Source organism: Porites lutea, chromosome 1 (genome assembly GCF_958299795.1).
Source record: "Porites lutea chromosome 1, jaPorLute2.1, whole genome shotgun sequence".
Lineage (NCBI taxonomy): Eukaryota > Metazoa > Cnidaria > Anthozoa > Scleractinia > Poritidae > Porites > Porites lutea.
In genome coordinates this window covers 19,586,505-19,606,075 of record NC_133201.1, presented here as the reverse complement: position 1 = coordinate 19,606,075, position 19,571 = coordinate 19,586,505, and the positions used below count along the sequence as shown (strand labels likewise).

Here is a 19,571-nt window from a genome sequence, read left to right as displayed (position 1 = left end):
TAAACTTATTCTTGCAGGTACCTACAGAACAATAAAATCGAACAGCTTCCGCCTGGGGTATTTTCCAAGCTATCTAGGCTAGGGATATTGTAAGTTTGAATCTTTTTTGCATTGTCTGTTACTTATTAACAAGACTACAACACTTGTATGCGAAAGCAACAACAGATAATTATAAGAATCCGTACGGTTTCAAAACCTTCGCGGCTAGCATACAAGGAACATAAAGCCGGATAGTTACACACCAGTGCAACACGAAAAGATGTAGGTAATACACATTTTAAAGTGTTTAGTATCACCCCATATAAGGAAATCCACGACAGTCTTGAATTCTGGATTCCACGCTGTGGATTCTGGATTCCAGGTACTGGATTCCAGTTTTTGTCAGTGGAACTTGAATTCTGGATTCCAATCGTTAGTGGGATTCCGGACTCCTTGAGCTGTATTCCGGATTCCAAAGCCCAGGATTCCAGATTCCTCCAACAAAAATTCTCGGATTCTGAAATCCTGATTGCCTTACATGGGGCGATTAGTAGTTTCTTTCATTATTGCTTATTCTGAATAACATGAGTAACAGTATTACTGTGCTAAGACACATATTGGTGCGTGTATATGCTGATACATTGCAGAATTAAACTCACTGTTAGTTTCTAGTACAAGGCGCATGTGGCCGCATATAAAAATACCCTTCTTAGTTGCTATTTGAAATATTACAAAATTGGTGCAGTAGGCTAAAAAGAGCCTGTGGGCGATAATGACTCTTTAAGGTTGGGTGTTACGAGACAGTGTGTGTTCCTGTATCTGCCTAGCTTAATTCTTAAACTAAAACTTCATCGACCTCTCTTGAGCAAACACATGTGGAGCAATCGCTGAACGTCGTTTACATTGTATGGCCCTTGTTAGCTTATAATCTTTCTATGATTATATGCCCAAGTTAACAAATGTAACCGACAACTTATATGGTAACTATTTCAGTGTTTTGTAATCTTAAGGAGCCTTTACGTGTTCGCTTTATTATTATTGCTCATACCGTTATCAATCACAATAAGAGCGACTTTTCGAAAATATCGGTCAAGTATAAACTTTAACATTAACCATTGCGCTCATTTTGTGCCCACTGATAGCCCTTATTAATGGGTAACCAACCAGGCTATACTCAGTTCCTCCAAATACCGCGTTCTTTCGTTAAAATTCGAGGAGATTCATTTTGCACGACGATCGGAGAACAAAATACACCTCCACTGAAGCGGAATTTATCGCAAACTCCATTGTCTCCGTTGTCAAACTATGACGAATTGCCACACTATGCATTAATGTAGGCAACACCGAAAATCATGCTTTAATTAATTAATTAATTAATTAATTAAGCGTTTATCGTACATAAGAGATCGTGCTCTTATTTTGCCCTGATGGCGTCTTTCTTTCTTGTACGAGTGACGAGCCTTGGATCCTTAAATAGATCGAGGCAAGGCACGTTAGCAATTGACATTGCACATTTAAATCGTACTTTAAAAAAACTTTATCTTGTTCTTACTTGCTTTAGTATTTTCGGGTCTTTGAGCGATTTCAATAATGGATCCATAAGCAATTACTATCAATTAAGATTTTGAGCTGCTACTTTTTTCGCTGACATTTGAAGTTAAATCTTTCCGAAATGAAGAAATAATTTAAGGTTTTTCTGGTGTTATAGCCTACGCCCGAAAAAGGACGCTCTCGCAGTTTTTGTGTTATAACAAAACTGGACAAGCTGGCAAAACCATTTGTTAAACTTATATAACTTTATGGAGGGGATGAAATGCAGTCCGTCAAATCGCTTAAGTGTCAACTTTCCTACGTTCGCCGCATCCATCTCTCCCTCCACTGACACCTAGAAATAAAAAGTGGCCTTGAATTTCTCGTTCTCAGAAACGTACCTCTCTACTTAATACGCCGCAATAAGTCTTCGCAATCCTTCTTTGATCGCGAATGGAGTACTTATGGTCCACTAGACAGTCACGATCCCATGAATTGTGCTACAGGTGGATTCACAATCCCCTGTATTGTGCTACAGGACTTATTTTACTGCTCTGACACTCAAGGAGTTGCAGACCTACAATAGCTGTACATTTATGGCTAAGAAAGCCATTTAGCTAAAAGAGTTATTCTCTTGATTCGATGCATGCAAAATCAAAAATTTAATAGAAGGGTGCTCTTATTGTTTGCACGTCTGTTCAGAGCTATTTTTTCGCATACCGTATTTTACCTTTTATATTGATGTTAATTGCTTGCCTTTGTGGCAAATGGGCAATAATTTATGTGTTTTGTAGGTCACCTAATGACCATATAGAAAAAAAAACGCTTTCACACTTATAATGAATTACATTATGCCAAATGAACGCTGTTTCCAGATAAATTACCTAATTTTCCATCATTTTTTTGGTGATGGAGAAGTATAACGCTTGTCATCTCAGCATCTGCTCGCAGCACTTTAAAAAATAACCTTCTTTTAGGAACCAATAGTTTAGTCTTATAGTATCTATACGTTTAGTCTATGTATTTCTATTCAGTTTGTTATCATTGTTTTGTTCTATTATTCTTCATATGACCGCCATGCAGGGATTGATTAGTGCATAAGCATGATGTATTCATTACGGCACGATATGCAATTTGATCACTGATTTGATTTAGTCTAGAATTTTGTGCATGAATCAATGTTCAGTGTTAAATACTGTTAAATATCAAACATATTTTAAAATATATGCTGATTTCAAGAGGACAAGGTCTACAATTAGTTGATGGTTTTGCAAACCGAGTACAACGTCAAAAAGCTATTTGTGATAAGGCGTATAGATTTTAGGAAGCTAGGTCTGAAAACGGGTGTTAAAAAGGACATATGAAACAGGCTCGCGAATTGGAGAATCGTGCAACACACCCCAATACGAATTCCGAGGATTACGCCCCCTTCGCTACCAATGGGAAAATGAGTGAGTTTAGATTTGTTACTGAATGTTCCTATGACATGTCCAATACTCTCGACCAGATTCCAGTGGACAAAACCTGGAGTCCGACGGAGTCTAGTCGAAAAATAAAACCGGAAGTACAGTAGAGTCCACTTGAGTTACCGGAAGTTTAGTCATGAGTGAAACCGGAAGTGTAAACAATACTTAGAGGAGGGTTGGAAAGTCGTCCGATGGAGTCCATCGGATCCATTGGAAACACATCGATTCCGATGGAATCTCAGGAAGTCTAGTCGTGCCATGAGTCAAAACAAGCACACTGCACGTGTAACATAACTCGTTCTTTAAGCCTAAGTCGAGAATGGCAAGCCTAACAGGCAACAGAACTCGCCATGAGTCGAAACAAGCACGGACGTCGGTACACATAAGTCGTTCTTAAAGCGATGAGTCAAAACAAGCACGCTACACAAAAATATAACTCGTTCTTAAAGCAATGAGCCGAAACGAGCACGCTACGCGAATGGCATAACTCGTTCTTAAAGCCAAGAGTCGAAACAAGCACGGTACCCACGTAACATAACTCGTTCTTTAAACCCTAAGTCCCCCGGGCCCTTATTCGAGACGGACTGGCACGCTTAAAGCCACGAGTCAAAACAAGCACGGTAAAGCTATGAAACGGGGCAAAAGCCCCGCGAAACGAGGACAGTACACAAGTATATGCTTCGTTCTTTAATGGTAACTATAATATGAGCTACACTTGAGTAGAATTATTAAAAGAAACATACTGGTAGGGGGTAGGCATAACATTGAAATTGACATTACATGGATACAAAATGTACTAAGTTATTGAACTTTTACGCGCGCTCGCGTTTCGCTCGCTCTACTATCCCTGAGGAAAAATGGGGGACTACTCGTAGTCTACTTTGCATGTGAAAAGATCACCATTGCTATGGTACAATATAACAACTCACACCTTTTACAGAAAAAAATTATTCATTTAATAAGTGCAGTTAAGTATTTCAGTGGTATAAAATAAATGGAACATATTGCATGGCCGCTCGGAGATATGAAATTTCTCTTCTCATGTTGAAACAATATTTCACTGCTTCCAGCAAGGCTTACCCTTCCTTCTCTGTTGGATTGCTGTTAATCATACCTTTGTTGAGAAAAGCATGGACAAAATTCTTATAACAAGTTAGAGTTAATTTGTGTTTTTCATGTAAAATCATGCATGCCCAACCCTATTCTGCACCCTACAGGAAATAATTACGTTGGATATATGCACGCAGTTTCAATATGTAAAGGGTGTGGGAAACAGTGATAGATTAAGTACAGGGTATTTTTCAAAAGGGTAGCACCTGGCTATGAGCCAGGGCACAAATAAATTACAAATACTCAATCATTGTTCCAAAGACTTTCAATGCAGGATTGTAGCTTTTATCCTGAATATTAGACAGTGGTATTACATCTTAAGAAGAGACAGTAAATTCCTTTTAGCTTGTGTTTTGCTTTCCCCAGTGTGAATGAAGAGGTGTTCTCACAACAATTTACCCATCATAACCTTAAAATTTATATAGGTCTTGTGTCCAAAAATTATTGACGTGACTTATACACAATTTTAAAGAAAGCATTCTTTGGAGCACTATCACATGGCTAGGCTTGATTTCCATGCCCTAAATGTTGTCACACATGACCTACATTGGGGAAACATAGCATCTGCGGTAAAAACCACAAGCTAGTAAAGGTCTTTACTATTACTTCTCCTCTCATAACTGTACTTAACAAAAAATTTTCTTTGGCATTGTATCATGCACTGTATTTTACTAGCTTTATAGCCACTGCACTGCTTTCATCCCATTCTCAATGCCCTTGTCAAAGACAACTTTGAAGAAGAGGAAGAGTGAGCACAAATATTCAGTAAAGGGGCCAGAGGAAAAGACAAAAAAACCATGTAACATTGATTTAAAAATTGCAAAAATAATTATGTTCCAATTAACCAATCACTTCCTGCTATCCTACTATTTAAAAGCTTTCCCAATATTTCCCCACCCAAATGAAGCCAGTAACAGTGTCCATTGAAAGAAAAAAAGGGTAGCAATAAAAGCAAATAAAGAAGGGAAAGCGAAATTTGTGACTGCAGCTGAGTTCCTTTAAAACCACTAAACCATCTCATGATTTCTATGCATGCCCCAACTTTTGAAAATAATATTTTCAATTTGCATCTGTAACTGAACGCTGTGAACTACACGGCTTTTAAATAGTCTTCTGGTAAGATTTAGCTCATAAGCCAGACAGTGACTAGAAAACGAAGCCACTAGCTTCAAAACAAGTTTCTCAGCAAAATTCCCACGAGAGGAATGGGATAAAAAACAAAACAAAAACAACAAAACAACGATGAGCTGAACTAAAAGGATAACTATTACAAAGGGGACTCAGGAATGAAAAAAGGTTTATCAGACTGCTTTGAAGGGGCTGGTCTCACTTGTCCGTTTTCATCAGCCAGCTCTAGGAACTCCCGCACCTGGAGCTGACTGATCCCTGGCCTTTCCAAAGCTCCCAGCAAGGCCTGTCCCTTTGTCCTTCTTTCACCTGTCACCATCTGTGCCTTCTTCAGGAATAGCCGCCTTCTGCAAATAAGACCTGACTTGTTATCTTCATTGTCAGAATTGAGAGGTGGGATAACAGCTTTAGTAGGTACAGGGAAGATTTCTGATCGGTTTTTGAGATATCCTCCTTGTTCCTAAGGTCATTGGGGGAACCAGACCTGATAGGTTTCTTCACTTCCTCATCTCTCTTTACCTATGAAAGATTGCAAGAAAAAGGTATGAGAGAGAAAACAAAATTAAATAAGGTGGCTTGACTGGATTTTTTAGGGGGGATACCTTCCAAGTTTTAAAGCATTAACTACATCAGCATGAGTAAAGATATGGGAAAAAGGCTACCAAACATTACTATATTATATATACATGAAAATTTCTTATTATCTAGGTTTTATTGCAAATGGAGTCGCCATGGCAACCTAATGAAACCAATATGTTTTTTATTTATGTTTGTGTTTCTCTGTACCAGGGGTGTTTTTTAGAAATGGCTTAAGGGAGTATGTACCTGCCATAACTGCTTCAATTATGCAAAGTTTGAACAAATCCTGTGAGAGCATTTTCGAAATATTTTGAAACAAGTTTTTAGAATCATAAAAACAGTGAAATAGCATGCTATACATCCACACAATTAGCTAATATGTTAAGAAAATGTTAAGCTTTCGAAGCACGGTTTCATCTCATAATGATTTGATTCCGTTGAAAACTGTGTACAAAAAAAAAAGAGGGGAATTGCTCTGGGTGATCGCGAGTGAGAAGAATTTTATTAACCTACATTGAGCTGCTTTTGTTACAGTTTTTGCACATAATTTGGTCCATGCCTGCAAATTTCACATTATTCAAAAAACCACTTGATAAATTTTTTCATAAACTTACCAATCTTAAGGTCAATTGTTAATAAATATACCCTGCAAGTTTCAAGAATATTGAAAACAGTGAAGGCTTTTAAAAAAGACCTCCAATATAACCAGGGTTGTCAGAAAGTTTTGAAGTAGATGACTGAGTTGTCAAAGTAAGCCGCCAGCTTAGGGATACTTTATTTGAAAAACGTCATCTGCAAAGAAATGCTAAGCAGAGTAGGCGGCCGATACTAACCAAGTAGGCGGCACTTTTCACCGGCAGCCTGCTACTTTTGACAACCGTGTATAACCAAATTTTCCCTTAGTGAGTGTCCTCATTATTCAGTGGCATTGTTTTCAAGTTTCATATGCACATGTACAATTTTTTTTTAGCAAAAGAAATAAATTTACATTTAAAAGAACTCTAAATTACTTTCCAAAGAAATATCCGGAAAATGCTAATAATTGTCTTGTGTCATGGATAGCAGTGAGAATCGAAACGGTGAACATCATGGCTCATCATGTAGGATGTAATACAACTAACTACATGTACAAGAGAACTCCTGGAGAACTGACAATTTGACTAACAATAGACGACTGTTTAACTGTGACAATAGACGGACCAAAACGCACCAATTACTGATTACGAGTCTTCATAGCCAATAACATCACGGCTTAACTGACAGACGACCAATAACATTGCAACGTAATTGACCAATCAGATCAATAGCCAGATATAATACCATCGACTAACGTGATACAACTGACTTTGACTCTGAAGATGACTACCGCACAGGTTGTCGAAACTTCAGTCACTGTCAACAACAACAGTCCTATTCAGGACTACGTTCACCCGGACGATCAAACTCAACCTGCTTTTGAAATGACTCCTGGGTTCAAACCTTTCACAATTAATTATCTTACTTGGGTTACAACATCACAGCAACTTTTAGAAAGAGTTGCTGCGATTTTCTTAAAAGATTAGCTAGTTGTGTGGATAGCATGCTATTTCACTGCTTTTATGATTCTTAAAACTTTGTTTGAAAATACACTGTATTTCCAAAATGCCTTAATTGAGGCAATTATGGCAGGTACATAATCTCTTAAGCGATTTCTTAAAAACACTCCTGGTACAGAGAAACACAAAGATAAAGAAAAAATGTAATGGTGTCATTACATTGCCATGGTGACTCCGATAATTGCAATAAAACCCAGATCATAAGAAATTTTCATCTTTATATAATACAGTTGGGGTAACCTTTTTCCCATGGATATCTTTACTCATGCTGACATAGTTAATCTTCAACCTTGGGGGGTACCCCCCTAAATCCAGTCACGTCACCTTAATTCTGGCTCTGTTCAACAAAAAATAAAATAAAATTTTTAACAATTCCAAAGTCAACAGTTACATGTATTACAGTACCTCACTGTAGCTATTTTCTTTGTCTCTTTTTCTCTTGAGGGCATGACAAGTCATAAGAGGCCCAGTAGAGGTCAAATATCTGACATAAAGAGGACATAGCTTGATCCTCTTGTTTTAGCTTGAATGTGTTTTGCTAAAATAACATAGAAGAATTCCTCACATCAGATGTTGCCAGAAAGTATCTTTTTCTATCTGCTTTTACTCACTGCCATAAGAGTTTCTGAGTTGCAAAACACACCCTAATACCAGACTCAGTTTGATTGGAGGGGGTGGGGGGGGGGGGGGAGGGTGATATTCTGCAGATTAATTTTGTTGGAAAAAAGTTTTGTAAGAAAATCTCTCTCTGATCATGAGCAAAAAATATAGTATCAAGGTCATTTCACGCCAACGTAATTACTGAAATTTGTTTAACACCTTCTGGTAGTTTATTATTCAAAATCAAGACAAACTTGCAGAAATTATATTCTATACCTGATGCTATATGTGGTGTATGTGCTGTAGCTGAAATGCATTCTTGTCTTAAAACAGAGCTTTCTTTAGACTAATTTTTCTGTGCTGGAGACTTTCATTCTATTCCTCTAAACTACAATGAACAAGTTATTACTGGTGTTATTGTAATAATAAACTTTTAAGAGTATCCTTTCACTAAAATCTGTTATATTTGATTGTTGCATTGTCAAATAGAAGTCCATGACAGAAAATAGGATTTTGTACATATTTATGTTGCAGATTGGGTTCTCCCCACTTTGTTCAGGTATAGCAGATAACAAAAAGTAAATACTTTATGGAAAATGGAGTAAGTTTGAGGGCATTTAAAAAAGATCATTATTTTCGATTCAACATATATTTTGCTTTTTTTTATTGGTTGCCCATGGGAAAATTTAACCTGAGATCAGGTCCAATTTTAGCGGTTCTCAGAGCATGATCTCAGGTTAGGGAAAATTGGAATTTTAGGTGACATCTCTATTGCCTCTAAAAATATTACATGGCCATGGTTATATTTCCACTCGAGGGGTGTAATTTGCAAGTTGCAGGTCAGAATTTGGAAAAAAAATGTCCTGAATGGTTTACAGATCTTCCCAAGCTCTTAAAAACAGAACATTCGATGATGTTTTGGTGATATCATATTCTTCACAGGGTCACGCAAAACCGGAAATATCAGATCTCAGTTCTATAAATTGATTCTTCAGTTCCAGGTCTTTCAAGGCAAGAAGGAAGGTTTTAAAATTGTCAGATCAGCTGATCTCATCACTCCTGCCAAAGCTAGCATATATAGTTAAAGAAAAGACCGGTTCCTCGTTGTTATCATTGTCTGCTGTACCTATGATAGAAAAGGAAATTACACAGCCAAGGTGACCCAATTTATAAGTGCACTCGACTAAACGCACAATTAAGTTTCATCTAAGTTTAAAACCAAAAACAAATTTCACTGAAATCCATGTTGGATGGGCATTGTGGATAGCCAGCACCATTCGTTATTCTTTTTTTTTTTTAAGTGTAAAGCGACAAGACAAAACAAAAATATATGATCTCGAATTCCAACTGAGTTTGAGAAATTCTGATTTGTAGTGCAGTGTGGTACTATGACCAGAATTGAATTAAAAACTTACCTCTTTGTATAAAGAGGGAATCGCAAAATCTCCCTCCAAACAATTATTTAAAACCTTCCTTCTTGCCTTGAAAGGTCTGGAACTAAAGGATCAATTTACAGAACTGAGATTTGAGATTTCCAGTTTTGCATGATCCTGTCAAAAATATAATATCAACAAAACATCAGGGGCATAGCTAGGAATTTTCAAAGGGGGGATCACACCGTGTCACACCCAGGGTACTTTTGCATGTAGTTTGGGGTGTGGATTAATTTATGGGGAGAGTTTTGGATGTCTAAAAGTAAGTTGGGCGTATTTCTACCAATGATAATGAGACTGTTGTTGACGGTGAGTGATCAGTGGAATAGCCAGAGGAGTGTTCGAGGGGTTCTGGAACCCCCCTTAGGCTGCAGCAATAGGTATAATTTTAAGAGGAATGAGATTTTAGCTTTTAAAGAAAATGAGAAGAAAAAAAAAACATCACATTCTATTTCAAGGGTTAGATATGTTGAGGTTTAATCAGTCTTTGCAGTAGTCGTTTTTAATTTAATTCTATTACTGTGAGGAAGATCATATGTGGCCCCTGTGTATACAAGCCTGCAATGAGTGATTCAGCACCTTTTTTGGTCTAGATTGCTTTCAGTTGCATGTTGTAATGGTTTGACTATGAGAGAGCTTAATAGAAACTCGGTGGAGGCATAAAAGTGAAAAGGTAGAATGAAATCAGCCTTGATGTTTGCAAATGAGTCTGAGGAAATTGTCTGAAACTGGGGCACAAACACTAACAGCATGGCAAACTGCCTAAAACATACAGTATTCAGGAATTCATCATATGCCATCCAGGTTACCACAATGCACTGCCTTTTCCTTACATAAAAGCTACTCAGTATCAGGCTCCAAAAGCGAGACACCAATGTCTATTAGGATACCATCAGCTCTAATTTTCATGTGGCGGCTTTTTTGTTGGCAGTGCAAGTGTTTCAAAGTGGAAAAAGACCTTTCAAGTAGTGCTGCGTATTTCAAGTACTTTGTTACTTAGCCTGCGTAGCAGGCGCCTGGAAGTAGTGAGCCAAGAAAGAATGGGTGCGCGAGAAGGAGACACATGAAGGGTCTTCCTCTCCCCTCGCGTGTCTCCCTCTCATGCGCCCGTCCTTTCTTGCGTCCACTACTTCCAAGCACCTGCTACGCAGGCTATACATTATAACAAATTACATCAGCAGAACGTGAGCGACGGCTTAGCCCATTGCACAGACTTAAAAGGCAATTGGCGATGACCATGACTGAATTGAGAGTCTGCTACTCTTACTATGATGAACATTGCATTATGGACATGGACCCGACGCTAACAATCGACACCTTTGCACCAAAGCGTCCATGATGTTTCCTTCTTGCTAATACCCTAACTGAGTAAACAGCAAATCACAGGACTACAGTGTGTGTTTTAATGTATTCAACGATAATGAACATGTATGTTGTAGTTACATTTCTATACCCCAAAACAAAAGAAAAACAAAAATTACCTGAGATAAAAAATTAACGATCTACAACATAAACACTATCTCTTCACTGGAAGCGAAAAAAAGCTAGCTTCATATGGCACTGTTATTAGAAATTATTTTGTGCTCAGAATCACAAAACGAAATTTCAGACGACCTAAAGTATTAAAACTTTCCAGGAAACCCTCTGAAGATTTATCGTCAGTCTAGACAAAAATACCACATTAGGAACCCCTCTATGCAAAAATGCTGGCTACTGGCTACACCCCTGCTGATGTTTCGACAATCTGTGTGATAGTCATATTCAGAGTCAAATACTTTTTGTATTACTGAATTAGAGTCATGGCGGCAAAAAATCGTACTTTTAGCTTGTAAAGTCCTTGTTATGTAAGCCGTTCCTTTACAAAACATGTCCCTTTACCTTTAAACTCCTCCATCTACGTTGTCAGCCAGACGATGAAAACATAAAAAAAATGTAAAATTGACATTTGACATACCCAAGCAAAGGTCAAATTCACAATTTACCACAAAATAGTGTGTCAAATACCCGGGGTGGGGGGCAGGGGGGATGTTGAAATTTTCAATTGATCAGCACATAACGTTTATGCTTCATTAATATGCTTTTATCATGAAAAGATTCGTCATTTTTAAGTTACTGAGGAGTTCCAAACCATTTCATAAACGAACCTAGACTTGCATAATTATCATCACTCGGATAAGTAAATGTTTAAAACTACACTTCAATACCAGCTCTAACACATTATAATGAATTGCCAACTGGTCTACTTGCATGTACTTGCATGCAGTGGTGCGTATAGTAACTGTAAGTATATGCAGATAATAAATAGTGGTATTTTCCTGGCTACTTACTTTTGGATCAAAATCTCAGGCAAAAGACATCTCTTTCTGAGGGATGCCAAAGTCCTTCTGAGGGATTCCATTTGCAACACACCTCCTTCTAAGGATACCAAACCCCTTCTGAAACGTCTCCTTTGGAAGGAAGCCAAAATCCATTTACGAGTTTCAAAATAGATAACTCCGTCGATTCTTCCCTCGGAGGAATTCCAAATTCGCACTTCAGGTTACGTTTTTGCTTTCTTATGCTCTGATTTAATATCGAAAGATTCCACATTTTCAAGGAACAGTGGAATTTAAGATAATTCCATATGCCTTTTGCTTGCCGTTCGAATTCTTTACTCGTAAATTCTTTTAGAAAGTCAATGATCGAAAGATGCGCCATCTTGGCCATTTTGTCGATCAGGCAACTCTTGTTTCTAGTCCCCCTCGATCGCATCCTTCGCGTTCCCAACAGTTCGCGTTACCTGATCCTGTAGCACGCTCACTTTGTCACTATGATCTACTTGTTGCACTTCTCCTGGAGTATAACAACGAACTAACATATCGAAATTCGGGAGCTGGACGAATAGAGAACGCATATCGCTACCGCCATTCGCTACACAGAAATTGTTATACTGAATTATCTCAAATACGAGTTCGCTTTTAAAAAGAAATTACCTCATGAAGCGATGCAGTTTTTGATCGATGATCGGACTTCACTAGCCTTTTCACGCTAACCAAATAATTAAGATTACATACCACATTTTCCCGACCTCTTATACACCTCTCCACTACCAAAGACTGATGCAGTAGACTCCGTTTCACACTTTTCCACCTCGTTCAACATGATGACAATTTTTGACCTGCCGTTACGAATAGAAAATGTTCTTCTCCAGGCATTCGAACCTATTCGAATCTAATGGATACAATGGATTCCATTGGAACGCCTTTTCACCCCCTTATACAACAGGAGTGGAATTTTCTAAGTCTCTCACGAAGGGAAAAATGTACTTTTCCATCGGAATCTATTCGTTTCCAATGGATCCGATGGATCCATCGGAACGACTTTCTACCCCCTCATAACGAATAGAAAATGAAGTTTTCCATCGGAATCTATTCGTGTCCAATGGATCCGATGGACTCCATCGGAACGACTTTCTACCCCCCATCCAACATGAGCGAAATTTTTTTAAGTCTCTCACGAATAGAAAATAAACTTTTCCATCGGAATCTATTCGTGTCCAATGGATCCGATGGACTCCATTGGAACGACTTTCCACTCCCTCATCCAACATGAGCGGAATTTTTCTAAGTCTCTCACGAATAGAAAAATGAACTTTTCCATCGGAATGTATTCGTGTCCAATGGATCCGATGGACTCCATCGGAACGACTTTCCACCCCCTCATCCAACATGAGCGGAATTTTTCTAAGCCTCTCACGAATAGAAAATGAACTTTTCCATCGGAATCTGTTCGTGTCCAATGGATCCGATGGACTCTATCGGAACGACTTTCCACCCCCTCATCCAATATGAGCGGAATTTTTCTAAGTCTCTCACGAATAGAAAATGAACTTTTCCATCGGAATCTATTCGTGTCCAATGCATCCAATACACTTGGTAGGACTTTACACCACTAGACTTCCGGTTTTCCGATGGAAAGCAAGGGGATACGACTGGATTTTGGTCGACAATATTGGACAACCCTCTAGCCTCGGCGCAAAGTAAAATGTTCAGAAATTCTGGCAAGTAAGTGTTTGAAATTTGAATATTCACAATAGACAGAGTAATAAACAGGTCATTTTCTCGTTGGAATTTGTGAATATATTTTTTCAGATTGAGGCTAAGGCTGTAAAAAATGCGTCTTCACGCCTTTAATTCAGCGGTCATAGCGAACTCGAAAATGGGCTATTGCGAGTTGAAAACGAAGCTAAGCGATATTGTTTCGCATCTACGTAACAACTATCGTCAAATTCTAACACAACAACTGTAAAAAAAGGTTTTTCTACGATGTCACTTTACAATGTTTTCAAAGCCATTGACACCTTTTGAAGAGTTAAAAACAAACAAAAGCGTTTTGTAAAGTGAGCCGGAGGTTCTTCCTTGTTTTGAACTGAACTACAAATTCTTGGAGGGGCATAAAAAACCTCTTTCGCTTGCGACAACGAGGAAACAAGAAAATCCTGTGAACAAGACCCAGAAAATGGCTAGACAAAGTTCAAACAAACAAAACGGAGAAGCGACACCGGAAGAAGTGTCAGGGTCGATTTTCACATATACAGAAGAAGAAATAAATACCTTCAAAGCCTCTGAAAACAAGAAAAAGTCGAAAAAGAGTACGCCGCTTGCAATCGTCCTGAATCGTGGTACTTAGAAAAGTACAAACAGAGATGAACTTGAACAGCATTTCTAAAACATTTCAAGGTACTTACCTTATATGAATCGCGACGTTAAACTTTCAGTGCTTTCGCTTGGACACTTCATTTCTTTCAGTTTTGCCACCGAAGAGGTAAAAGGTGTAAATTATTTTCCTTCTCGAGCAAATGACCAATTTGAAAAAAGATGTTATAGATGAACGGCTTGTAAATTCAGTGAAATACCACTATTAATTTATCCTTACGATTAGTGTGAACCTTGTTTACATGTAAGAAAGTTTGAAAACAAATGTAAAAACAAGCACAAGGTACAAAAAAGTTGTCGAAGGTTCAAACGTGTACGACTGACCTTGCTTCCTAGAGCGGTTTTCACTTGACTGCCGTAAAACCAAAACCAAAGTAAATACACTAGCCAACCAAAGGGCGTAGTAAAACCAAAACCAAACCAATTCCTCAATTACTTTCGACAGTCAAGTGAAAACCGCTCTATTCGCTAACGCAATGACAGTTCTGACGGTTGACTTTGAAATAGCTTTCTGGAGCGCGCGCTCAGGATAAAAACAAACAATATTATTAAAGTTTGCTTTTTTTTCTGATTTTTATTCAATTATGCGATTCAAGGAAAATCCATTACCTGACTCGTGAATTCCACGTTAAATTGTACTTGAAAACCCGATATCGCACTTATCGCGATATCGGTTTTCGCGTGCAATTTAACGCGGAATTCCCTCGTCAGGTAATGAATTTACCTATAGCATACAAGCCAGACAAGGATACATTTAAGTTATGCAAATCGAGAGGAGTACGCGTGAAAGATCCCACAACTGATTTTTCTTAGAAAAACCTTTTTGAAACCACTCTCCAGAGTGTTTTTGCGAAGTCGTGAAGACGATTGAAACAGGTTTTAGCCTGCCCGGATTCGTGTGGATAGGGCCAAAAAGTATTACGTACTTTTGCAAGTACAGTAACTTGTGCGATTGGGAAGCTCTTTTCACAATTTCGGCGCTGCATCGCTAATAGACCTATCCCTTAATCCTGAAAAAGATTTACCCTTGAAAAATACTAGTAAGCATGCTACCGGGTCGATTGAGCTTAAACTTAATCCCTTGTGGGGAGGCAAGGCCACTGAGTAGCTTGGAAAGTAACTACGGTAGTAATATGTTATAATAACATTAATGGGATATGTGGCAATATTTACACACTTCGAAAAATATACAGATTTAGCCAAGGCTAAAATAAAATAAAACGAATGAGCTTTAACCTATGAAAATCCAGAAATTTAAACTTAACTGATTTTAAAAAGAGAGCGTTATAAATAAATTAATTCGATCACATCACTAGTCTTGAAAAAGACTTCTTAGCCATACGTGTGCATCACTAACCCCCCCCCCCCCCCCCTCTCCCCCTTCACCACACCCCTTTAAGAAGCTAATAGCCCTGAAATTAATGTTTTATAAAGGCTGGTTGTCATTCACGAAACTCTTTGGCTGCGTACAGTTCACAGTTTATGTTTATAGGTCAATCCATAGGGTGACATTTTGCATTTTAATCACCCTCGCGTTTCGACAGTAAATGGCATGGCAACAACAAAGCTATTCTTTGGGTGGATTCATTTGCAACATGCGCGTAAGGCTGCCGCATTTGCCCACTGGCATTTGTTATTATTTTTAAGCCTATAAACAATAAAAGATTCCAGCAGGCAAATGCGATAGCTGTACGCGTATGTTGCGGATGAATGCTCCTTTTCTTTCGACTAAATGTTAAGGTCTACATTGTCCTGGGCGACAGAGAAAGAGCTAGAGTGAGAGATAACGTGACTTATAAACACAATATTTATAGTTTCAAATGTTAAGGACAATGAGTTCTTTATGTTTGCCAAATTTCGATTCAGCTCCATAATCTGTGCCGAACTTATAGCCAATAAATCATTTTCCACAGGTAAACCCGTAAGACTCAAGCCTTAACAGCTACTTGAGGTCCTAGAATAAACTCAGTATTTTGCATGTGTATATTGACCTTCCCTTTGTTCTTAAGGCGTGCTTTAAGTCACGAAAGATTAGGTGAGACTGGTAATTCTCTGTGTCCTATTTTAATACGGCGAGGAAATACAATAGTCTTTAACCTATTATATTTATATTTCAGATTTCTTGGTGGAAACAAAATCAAGAAAATCCCAGAAGGAGCCTTCGATAATACGAAAAGCCTAGAAATCATGTACGTAAGATTGAAAGCACCATCTCTTTGGTGGGCTGCGTTATTCGTTCACATATGTATTAAATTTACTCATTAATTAACTTCCTATTTTTCTCGTCAAATCCACTTTTTTCCTTTTTCTTTCAGCCTGCTTCAAAATAATAATTTAACGAAAATCCCTGCTGAAGTTTTCAGGAATCAAAATCGACTTCGAATAATGTAAGTTCAGCGAAACTTCACTCTACTACTTAAAAAGGACATCCGTACATAACGCCGGGCATTTTCGTTTGTCCCGACCTAAAGCTCATACGCTAAATATAACGGACGCTGGTTAATAGGGACAATTAGCAATTCTCGGTTTCACATGACGTCCGCCAAAATTCAAACTAAGAAACTATCGATTCTTCTGAGTTTCTGAGTTTCATGAGGTATTACAGCACCTAAACACCTTTATTTAAACAAAGTTTTGGTTCCAAAGGGTTCTTCGTTTTGCGATAAGGGACGTTTGAATTTGTAGGCTTTTGCGTGACGCGGCATTTGGCTGGCGGTCGGGAAGGCTCTTATGTGGGTTAAAAACATTACCAATTTTGGGAGACTTTGCTATCTAAACATTCCTTGTCTCAGAATAAATATCACTTTAATCCTTTATGAGTTTTTCAAGCGATGATATCACGCATTAGTAGGAAAACTCAAAAACAGATGTTTCTGTTGGTTTCCGGAGGGCCATATTTGTGCCCCTCAAAGGGACACAAACATGGCGTCTCCATACAAAGCTTTATAAATTTGGGTAAAACGTTTTTCCGAATATCTCGCATATGAAAAACCGCACAGACCTGAATCTTGGCGAGGCCTTTTGCATATTTATCTTCTTTTATTTCCTAGATTCTGGACTTTCTGTACTGAATGGTTTGCAATTTTATTTTCGATTGCGTGACAGTGAAAACCGAGAATAGACCTTGTCACGGTTTTCGACGCCATCTTGACGAGTAGGCAAACGCGTGAGAAATTACAGTGTTTGTATGAGAATCTAATGTCGAATAATTTCCGTAAAACGGCTGTTTTGAAAAAAATATCAGTTGTAAACTAAGCTACAAAGCAAAGGATTGTCCTAACAAATTTGGGGGGTGTACCTGTGTTTAAATTTCTCCAGAGGCTTGCTTTAGATTTTCCATATATTTGTCTGTAATTTTCTCGGGACTTTCTTACAAACAAATGTATAGAAATTTTTAAAAAGTGGTTCTAGGTCTTCTAGTGCATGTAACACCCTCAATTTTTTTCAGGAGAATCCTTAGGAGTGGACCTTTAGTTTACAAATCACATTTTTTTCAAAGCAGCCGTTCTACGGAAATTATTCGGCATTAGATTCTCATACAAACACTGTAATTTCTCACGCGTTTGCCTACTCGTCAAGATGGCGTCGAAAACCGTGACAAGGTCTATTACTGAATTCGGGTTTTGCATCATCTGAAGAATTATGGAGATCGAGGAGGGTGTTCAACCACCGAGGCCTCAAGGACAAGGCAGATAACATACACCATCTGAGATCTCCATAATTCTTCAGATGATACGAAGCCGAATTCAATAGTAGTTTTACCATTTGCTCAAAAGAATTCCTAGTTTAAAAACAAGCTAAAACGTGCTTACCTCCATCGATGTTAAGTTCATTTTCGATAGTTCAGGTTTATCAGCAAGTTTAGGAGATGAAGAGTTGTTCAGTTCTGAAAACATTCTCCAAATTAAAGATGTCCGTCGAGTTGCCTTCTTGCTGTTCTTGCTATGTTTTTAGCCAAAAGCTCGTATATTTCTTCCACGTGAAACGAGTGAAATGTTTCCCCATTTTGTATTCACTACCACAACAACTCAGCCTCGTCCTCAGGTATCAGTGGCTGACCGTTCAATAATCTGGCAATTTTGATGCACGATTGATGTCATCAGTTCACATATAGCAAAATTCTTCCAAAATTTGGTCGACAGTAGCTAGTTATGATGAATTATGCCTGGGATTTTAGCTAATCAGAAACATAGAAATATTTCGAATCAACAATAACGGACATTCTCCCGCCAGTCCCGTGTCACATATTCCTATATACATGTATCATCAACTGCGCTTTAAGGACACTGCTTATCTGCGCCCTCAGTCTTTGACTGAATATGTTACCAGTGAAAACATAACAGGAACGGCAAGTTCTGTCTAGCATTCAGTCCGCCTGATTTAACAGATTCCATTGTAGTGCTTCAAAACAATATTTTAGTGGTAATTTTAGTCTGAGACAAAACATCCTAAGGTTTCTTTAGGATGATTTTGTTACTGGAGTTTAGAAATGAAACAGCCTTTTTGGATCGTGAAAATGTCTGCTTTCGTCTTTATATCGATAAACATGTGTCCGTGACGTTTTTTGTTGTAAAAAATCTCTTAATGCAGACATCCGGTTAATACGGACACTATGGCATGTCCCCTTGGTGTTCCTCATTAACCGGTTTCCATTGTAGTAAAACGATCGTCTTTAATTATTGGTTTTAGTCAACAACTCCAGCTATACCTTTCCTACCCTACTATAGTATCATAGGTCTAGCATTATCAGATAATTTATACTGTATCTCTCCAAAAGGAGCCGTGCAAATCACTTCAATAGTTAAGAGAAACCACTCTTCAGGACTGTTATTTGATAAAACCCTACCACAAAAAAAGCAGTTCTTTGATATCCGCAAACGCAGAGGATAATGAGAATAAATGCAATGAAGAGCCGCTCGTTTTGTTGAACTCGTACAACAGCGACCGACTGTAACACGTTTTTTAACTTGAATGAATAGCAATAGGTATATCTGGATGAACGTTGCATTGGAAGGAAACCATATTTGCCATGCTGAAAAGATGGCTCTTGACATTTCAGAAACTGCTGTGTACTTGAGTCCATTTTCACAGAGCACTGGGAATACCATCACAAAAAGATTGTCTGAGTGGAAAGGTCGATCATCCGGCAGTCTTGATTTCCTTTAAAAACTAAACAAACATCAACTTTATTCAATAAGTTATTGAAAATATAATTTATTGCTGTTATTATTATTTTTGATAAAAGGATTCATTAGAAAATCTCAACCAATTAACTTATTCTTTTCGAACGTTAACCTAGCGTTGTAGCTCATACGGATACGAATTGTACCAACTTTGCGTCGTAAAAAGAAAAACCAGGAAACATTGCTTTTTATTCCAATCTTACGCGCGTGGAAAGACGGTTGGTGTCGTGAATAAATTCTGTAGAGAGAACACCGTTTGGAGAGAATTTAGCTT

The 19,571-nt window shown here is 38.1% G+C and overlaps 1 long non-coding RNA gene across 1 annotated transcript; it reads right to left on the bottom strand.

The window, feature by feature from the left end:
• Positions 1–3,907: 3,907 nt before the first annotated feature.
• On the bottom strand, positions 3,908–11,883 carry LOC140946257 (uncharacterized). Its single transcript, XR_012166828.1, has 2 exons — positions 11,748–11,883; positions 3,908–5,732 (listed from the first exon to the last, which is right to left on the bottom strand). It is a non-coding gene; the product is annotated as an uncharacterized lncRNA (long non-coding RNA).
• Between the last annotated feature and the right edge of the window lie 7,688 nt (positions 11,884–19,571).